Below are 8,357 nucleotides of genomic sequence, written 5' to 3' on the forward strand. Positions count from 1 at the left end.
CCTTCCAACTAGCAAATGGACGGCACCTCCTCGGCTAAGAACTCAGATAAGGCCAGGCAGAAACAGTTCAAGTATTTCTGTAATAAAGCCAAGAACATGAGCAATAAAATGGAAGAATTAGAACGCCTCATCCAGGAGGAATGTGTAATCCTGGGAACTGCGAGAATATGGGAGAATTTATCTTCTAGGACGTAGATGAGAGAACAACTGCTACAGATATCCCTGCTCAGTCAGATTGTTCTACCAACTGCCCTGCCAAGAAGAGGGGAGACCAGTTGGGAACTTATTTTTCTAATGAGCAAGAAGAGAATTTGGTCCTGATGATAACCTCAGACTGAATGGTAGACTCAGTGATAGAACCTCAGACTATGATGGTAGTTCTGTCTAGATGGTTTGGTGTCTCTCAGAGGGGCTGAGGTGAACATGAATTGATCTCTCCAAGGTTGGATGTTGGCACGCAGGCTTTGAGAAACAAAGCAAAACAGTTAATGGGACTGCCTGGCCAGAGGGGCTCATGGAGTGAAAACGGACACATGGCCAAGTACGTCTGGAGTCTCCAAGGCAAGAGGAAGGAGCTGAAGTGCTCCAGGTCTAGATGAACGTGTCCTAAACAAGACACAAACAGGCCCTCCAAGAAAGGGCAAGAATGGGAGGGAATGGAGAGCAGAGGCCAGGAAAGGTGAAACACAAATAGTAATACTCAAAAACAGATGAAAACAAGCCTTTGTAAGGAAAATCCAGAGACAAGAAACCTCCAGGTTCTGTGGGCAAACAAGAACCTCAGATTGGGTAGTCGTGATGCCTGCTCAGACTCTGAATCCCTGCTCAGGCCTTCCCTTTGGATTCCAATCAGTGCAGGAAATGCACTGCCCTGAGTTGGGATTGTGTGGGATTAGTTAGGCTTCCGAGACAGTCCAGAGCTTTTTGTGATCACCAGGAAGGAATATTTTGTCCTGCAGTGTAATGGAGTTGCTGAGTGTAGGAGACACAATGGAGATGCTGGATTCTGGGATGTCTGTAGGGCACTTTGCTGATAGTTATTGCAGGGTCATGGTTAAGCTAGCATAAGGATTTGAGGCAAGCTGTGAGTGGAACAGATGTCTGGACTTTCCCTTGCTTTCTTCGGCAAGAGCTTGTCCATGGTGGTGTTGCCTGTCATTACCTGGGTCATGCTGAAGTCTCACGACGTTCCCTGGACGCAGGAGCTGAGCCCTAGAGGATGCTCTGGGGCCATGTGAGTGTCCTGGACTCTCCGGTCCCTTGCTGCAGTTGGGAGCAAGGCTCTGTGACCCAGATGCATCCCATGGCCATGGTGCGTTCCTCGGGCAGTGAAACAAGGCCAGTCTCACTGGCACCGGCACGGCGATGGCTGAAAAAGCTGTCACCTGCTGGCACTGTTTTCTGGCAGCTTTATTGGCAGCCAGCAGTGCCCCAGACCCCTCTGCCGTGGGCCAGTCCTGCAGCTGCGGCGGCTCCTGGCAAGGCTGGGGAGCAGAGCACGGCGCAGGCTGCTTGTCTGGAGCCGCTAACGCTTGGCACCCTGCTCCTAGGCAAATGAGCCAGCTAACTCGATCAAGTGAACATGTGGGCACGGACACGGGCGGCCAGCAGAGCGTTACCTTCCCTGTTCTCCACGTGAGGCTGCTGCTCAGGGAGCCCTCACGTGCGCGGCGAGGCTGACTCACACGCAGTGTGTCACCGCGCCAGCCCCCGGCTCCCCAGCTGCGCCGGGCCCATCTCCGGCTCCGCGCCCCGCGCTCCGAGCTGCTCTGCCTTCCCCTTCCCACACAGTTCGGGCTCCGGGAGGTCCCTTCCTCTGGGGTGCCACCAGTGGAGCATTTCACCATCCTCTTCCTCCTCTCTTCCTCCTTCATCCCACCGCTGCTGGGAAGCACCTTTGCATCTAGGTCGGGTGGAAGGTTTTGCTTCGCCTTCTGACTTCCACCACGCCTTAGGTGTGTGGGCAATTACCCAGCAACTCGGCACACGCCCTGTCAGCTCTAATTACCCGCAGAGGCAGCACAGGAACAGGGCAGCAGAACTGTGTCAGGCCCCTTCCTAGGTGCCTCCTTTTGCCAGAGGAGGCTGCTGGAGGTTGATTCTCTTAATGCACTGGGCACTGGTGACTCAGTCTCTTTTTCCCTCTCTCACCTGCCTTGCATCTGCCCCTGGGAACTTCAGCACTATCCCTCGGTCCTGGAGGATCTCAACACAGGCAGTGGCAGATGTGCTGGAACCCCAGCACGGACCAGGAATTCACCTTGAGTTTCTCCAGGTTCTTTCCACGCCATCCACCCTCGTGAAGAGCTAAAGCTCGTCCGTGTGAGATGTTCCCTCCAGCAAAGGCTGAGGTGGTCCTCCCTGTGCCTTGTATGTCACTTTGCATACAGTAAACGTAGATGCCCTGCAGGTCTCTTTCTCACTGTCCAGAGCTGGACCAGAACAACAGTCTTCCTTGGTGCCCAAGGCTGAAGACTCCACATGCAGCAAGTGCTCTGATAGGAGGGGGATGTTTTGTAATCAGTCCTTAGTAGATAAATCAACCCTCTTTCCAAATAGATAAAATCATTACTGGGTGTTGCAAGGTGGCCTCAGGGAGACAGTAGTGATCAGTGGGTAGATTGAGTTGGAGGAGAATAGAGGAGCAGCGTGGGGGTGGACTGGGTGGTATGCAGGGCATGCTCATGTGTGGGGGCAAAGTCCTCCCTGCCTTGAACCCTGCATCTCCAAGGTCTTTTTGGGTGCCAGGATGAAGGTGGTTCATCTCCTAGAATGGGGATTCTTGTCTTAATATCAGACCTTCCCATAAATGATTTTGTGCTTAGGACTTCAGTGTTTCAGCTCTTATGGACATCAAGAAAGGTTTAGAGTGAAGATGATGGTCTGAACGACTCAGCCCCAATAGAGCAGTTTGTTGCTGATGGCTGGTGAGGGTGATTTTTGACTGAGCTCAGCCTGAGTGTGGGGGCTGCATTCAGATACAACTTCAGGAAAAGAAGACAAAACATTTTATCTGTGCATTTACTAAATGAAAAATGTCAGTGTAAATCAGCATTTCCCCTGCCCCCCTCAAGAGAGGGCCTTCAATCTAAAAGGAAAAAGAAAGGCAAAAAAAGGGAAAGGTTTATTAAACATTTAATTTCCTGTTGAACAAAGGCTTTGGCATGACCCAAATTCACTTTTTGTGATTTCCATTTCTTGAGAGTTAAAACCCTTCTCTTCTGATTTGCATCAACCCAAAACTCCCCCTCTCCCCTCAGTGTTTTGGCTGGTGACTGGACCGAGAAACTGGCCGAGGTGCCTGCCCAGGACCTGCCGGTCACTGCCCTCGCAGGGGCCACCCGGGGCCACCAGGGCCGGGCTGGCAGGGGCTGCTCTGCTTGACCCCGGCAAGTCCTTCCCCGAGGGGTCCCAAGAAAACGGATGGGGAATTTCTTGGGCTGGAGCGGGGAGCCGAGTCCCGTTGGAGAGAGCCTGCGTTCCTCCCCGGAGCAGGGCCAGCTGGGGCGCTGGGTGCTGGGTGCTGGGTGAGGAATCCAGCAGGCTCCATTTCTGGCCATTTGAGCACCGCGAAGCCCACATCTCTGGGTGGGAGCATTTCTATAAATGCGAATAAATAAAGGAAGTAAATGACAGTCATTTTGGACGTTTTCCTGTATGTAAATGCGTTTCCTTGGTAATCACATCTCTAGTATTTCTGTTTATTTTTATACATCTGTTTTCGGTTAGCCCACAGAGCTCTGTGCTGAAATACAGCGATATCCTTAGATGTCCCTCACCGCAGCGCAGCAAAGGGGCCACACAGTCTCACACATGCCCATGTGCCGAAATGCATAGCCCCCACGCGTGTCCTTTCGCACACGTGTGTGCACATGCTCATGCACGTGAGTCTCGGCCCTCTCTGCAGATCCTGTGTGTGCTGGGCAAGGAGATGGAGTTCCAGAGGCAATGGAGCTGTTGGAACCGGGTTCGTTGTCCCTGCCCTGTAGTTTATTCGTGGTATGCGGCTGCTCTCAATGACACATATTTAATTGTGCCTGTTGAGTTGCCCAGAGGCTTTGAAGCCCTGTGTTTTGAAGCGCTGCATTAGTATTTGGCTGAAAACTGCAGCCAGTTGTTGAACGCTGGACAGTGTCTTCAGCCCCAGGCCGAGACTTTGGCGAGTGTCTTCCCTTCAGCTCCCCCAGCCTCTTCTGCAGCGAGTGGGGTGATGGCAGGACGCTCTGCCGCTGGCTTCAAGCCAACCATGTCACGCTCTTCCAGCGCCCAGCCCAGGTTCCAGTGCCTGGATCGCACCGTGCTGCCCTACTTCTGAGGCTCCACTTCTCTTGGCCCCTGGTGCCGCCCTGATGATCGTCCCAGTGAGGTTTCAGTTGGGCACAGACTGAATGGGACAAGTGCTCACAGCCCTGTGCCCTCACATCCAGTGTGCTCCAACCTCCGGGCTCCTTGTGCATGACCCCAGGTCCCTCGAGGCCACCCTGCATGCCATGTGGATGTGTGGACCAGCAGGGTAGCTGCTCAGGGTTCCTTCTCACAGTCCAGGACAGGTCCTGGAGCAGAGACCAGCATGTCCCTGCAAGACACCACCCATCTACGACACTGGATGGTTCTTGGGTCAGGACAGCACGATCCTGCTAGTGCAGGGACGGGCGCCTTGGTCCTGCTTCGGGACTGTTTGCTGGTGCCTAATGCTCAGCCCATGAAGGTAGGCCATGGATGAACGTGGGAGACACCACCTGGGCTCCTTGCCTTGCTCTCCGCTGAGATCCCCACTGAGATCACTGTGTGACGGGAGAAACTGTCTGCTGGGAAGACACCAATGCCCAGGACTGGTCATGAGTGAGCCATGAGTTAACCATGAGTGAGCAGTGTGCCCTCGTGGCCAAGAAGGCCAATGGGATCCTGGCCTGCATCAGGAGGAGTGTTGCCAGCAGGTCAAGGGAGGTGATTCTGCCCCTCTACTCAGCTCTGGTGAGGCCGCACCTGGAGTACTGTGTTCAGTTCTGGGCTCCCCAGGACAAGAGGGACGTGGAGCTTCTGGAGAGGGTCCAGAGAAGGGCAACCAGGATGATTAAGGGAATGGAACATCTCCCGTATGAAGAGAGGCTGAGCGAGCTGGGCCTGTTTTCTCTGGAGAAGAGAAGGCTCAGAGGGGATATGATTAATGTGTAAGTTCAGGAAGGGAGAATGCAGGGAGGAAGGGGACAGGCTGTTCTCACTGGTGGCCAGCGACAGGACGAGGGGTAATGGCCACAAGCTGAAGCATAAGAAGTTCCGTCTCCAGGTGAGGAGGAACTTCTTTACTGTTAGGGTGACAGAGCCCTGGAACAGGCTGCCCAGGGAGGTTGTGGAGTCTCCTACTCTGGAGGTCTCCAAAACCTGCCTGGATGCCACCCTGTGCCACATGCTGTAGGTGTGCCTGCTTGAGCAGGAAGGTTGGACTAGATGATCTGTAGAGGTCCCTTCCAACCTTAAATATTCTGTAAATAAATATTCTGTGAATCTGTAAATTCAGAGCTGTAGTGCAGTAGCATGGCTTAGATACTGACGGACAACTGGTAGAGGGACTGGAGAATAAACCTTTCTGTTGTCTTTAAGGATTTTCCCCTAATTTTAAGCTTAAAAAGAACATTATCAAAATCAGCAATAACACATGCATCTTGTCGCTCCATGCACTCAGTCTCCCGATACTCATAGCACCACTGACAGAAAGTCGACATTTTCTTTGTTCCATAAACATCTCCCTCCCTCACTGCAACCACACACAAGATCCATATCCAGCCAAATAAGGCACCACCTCGGAGTGATAAATAAACCAGGGAGGACTCGCCAAGTCAAGCGGCTGTCTCCCTACCACGCAGCACCTGATAAAAGTTACTGCTGTGAGCTCGGTCTCAACCAGCACATGGCATTAACCCAAAGAAAAGCAGCATTTTTCTCATTCACCTAAAATTATCCACCCACTGAAATAGGTACTATGTTCTAGTGATAAACAGGAGCCGGCTGCTAGTTTAAGCACATATTCTCCTACAATGCAGCACACCAAAAAAGAAAGCAAGCAAGCCCTCTGCTCAGTATCATCTGCACGGCTGTGATGTCTTTGGCGTCTCCACGTAGCCAGTCAGCTGTAAGTCGCTGTGGTCCTGTGCTCGTTTCAGATGCAGGCTCTTTGGGAATGCCTGCACACACACCGATACGCTCATTCACACCGTTTCCACTTGCTGTTTTGCTTTTTTTTTTCATTATCCCTCAAGCCCAGTGTTTATTATTTGGTTGTTTAACTGTGTCCCAGCTAGAGATCCCAGCCCTGTTGTGTCAGGCGCTTCACAAGCCCTGGAGCTGGAAAGCACCGCTCCTCTCTCAGAGCTGGCAATCTCATAACCATTTTTGGATAGAAAAAATGTAACACCGCAAGAAAAAAATAAAACCTTGGATTGCATGTAAAGAAATAAAGCAAAATGCTATTCCCCCACTCCTGCTGTCTGTGCTCAGGCCTTCCAAGAAGTTCCTGTCCTCATCTGTTAGGGTATCATTTTACAGCTCAACGACAAACACAGAACTTGCCAGTTTAAACATATAGGTCTAGTTTTTGCTCTCTGGTGCACACGTGCACCTACCTCCCTGCTGCAGAGGTCAGATTTAGGCCCTGCCCTCTCGCAGCCTGTGAACAAGGGTGCAGTGCGGGCTGGGGCGCCAGGAGCAGCCCCAGGCTCCCTTCTCCTGCAGGCACCAGCCCCCCAGGGCTCTCCCCTTCTCTCTTCTGCAGCCCCTCGGTGCCCGGGTACCACAGGGGCACGAGACATGTGCATCTTTGCTCACATGCACCCTGTTCACACTCTCAGGGCTCCCCATCTCCATCTCCTTACCTGCCAAGGGTGTATTTATCCATGGCTGTAGGAGCAGAGGAACATTGATCCCGAAAGATACTGCCTTGCATCCTCATGGCTCTGGGAGGCAGAAAAGCCCAGCAAAGCCAAAATCCCCGTACAGCTTTACACAAGGAGAAAACAAACTAAACAACTGTGCTAAATAAATCATATTAAATGATGCATTACCTATGAAATGGCATTAAATGCACACCGCAGCTAGCAGGCTGATGCTGATCACCACCCAGATGACAGCTTCTGTCGGTGCCCAGGCTCTGGGGTGCAGAATGGGAGGCTGCAGGGCCTGCACGTCGCGTGCTCTGCCTGCACCTCATGGCACCCTATTTTTGCTGCTGCAAAACATGACACTGCCTTGCAACCCAGCAGCTCGGTGCCTCCTTGCACATGAGAAGAAGGAGCACACAGGAGCAGCCAGCCACTCAAAAACACATCATCTCCTAAATCTTCCCATGCAAACCTGGTGGGATGATGCGGGCAGCTCCGCGGATGAAGCGCCTGGCTGTGGCACTGGGATCATGCACGGGGAGCAGCGGGAGTGCGGAGCGCATGCAGGAAAACATGTCTAATTGGAGCGATTCCTGCAGCATGAGAGGTGACCAGGGCATGTGCACGGACACACCATGGACTGCAAGGCGTTGTTCTGAGATAAGGGGCCTTAGGCTGGTGACGGATTCATGTCTACCACACTTGCTTGCTTTATATTATTATTATTATTATTATTATTATTATTATTATTATTATTAATATTAATTTCCAGGACCTTCAAAAGGGTAGAGTTGACAAGCGGATTTTTGAACCTTCTGATCAGGTGTCAGGGTGTCAGCTGGGGGGTGCAGGCAGAGCAGAGCAGTGTTGGGCTGAACAGCACTCAGTGCAAAGTAGCTGCGTACTCAGAGATACCAGGATAGCAAGCACAAGGCAAGCATGGGGATCCCCTCCTGCAGCCGAAGCTGCCTTTGAATCACCAATAAAGAGGCAGATACGCAGGGGATCTTTGGGAACATGATTTTTGACACAGGGTCTGGCGGTGGGCTGGAGGAAGGCAGCGCAGGTTTGTGCTCTGGCCGTGGTGATCAGGGCATGGAGAGAAGGCAGGAGAGCAAGAGCCCGTTGGAGGAGCAGCTGGTCGCTCAGCTCCTCGGCTCCCTGCAGTGCTGGCTGCCCTGCGAGGGAGATGTCCCCGTGCTCTGCCCCAGCAATGTGGCCACTCAGGTGTCCGGCCAGCACCCGCTGCATCACACTCACATAACAAGCCTGGTGCTGAAAATGGATTATTTTAGTGAAGTTGTGCTTAGAAAAAAAGATCCTAGGTTTAATAAAGAGTGGCACAAGTTTGGCTGTGGTGGTTAGAAGGTCGCTGTCCCTGTTCTTACTGGTCTTGTCAGAATACAGCTGCTTTCTCTGATCTTCCTGTGAGTCACTGAGCCAGCTCCCACATGGCCCAGCGGGAGGGTTTTGCTGGTAACC

The sequence above is a fragment of the Nothoprocta perdicaria genome, unplaced genomic scaffold (genome assembly GCF_003342845.1).
Source record: "Nothoprocta perdicaria isolate Ctin4 unplaced genomic scaffold, notPer1 scaffold_33, whole genome shotgun sequence".
Classification (NCBI taxonomy): Eukaryota; Metazoa; Chordata; class Aves; order Tinamiformes; family Tinamidae; genus Nothoprocta; species Nothoprocta perdicaria.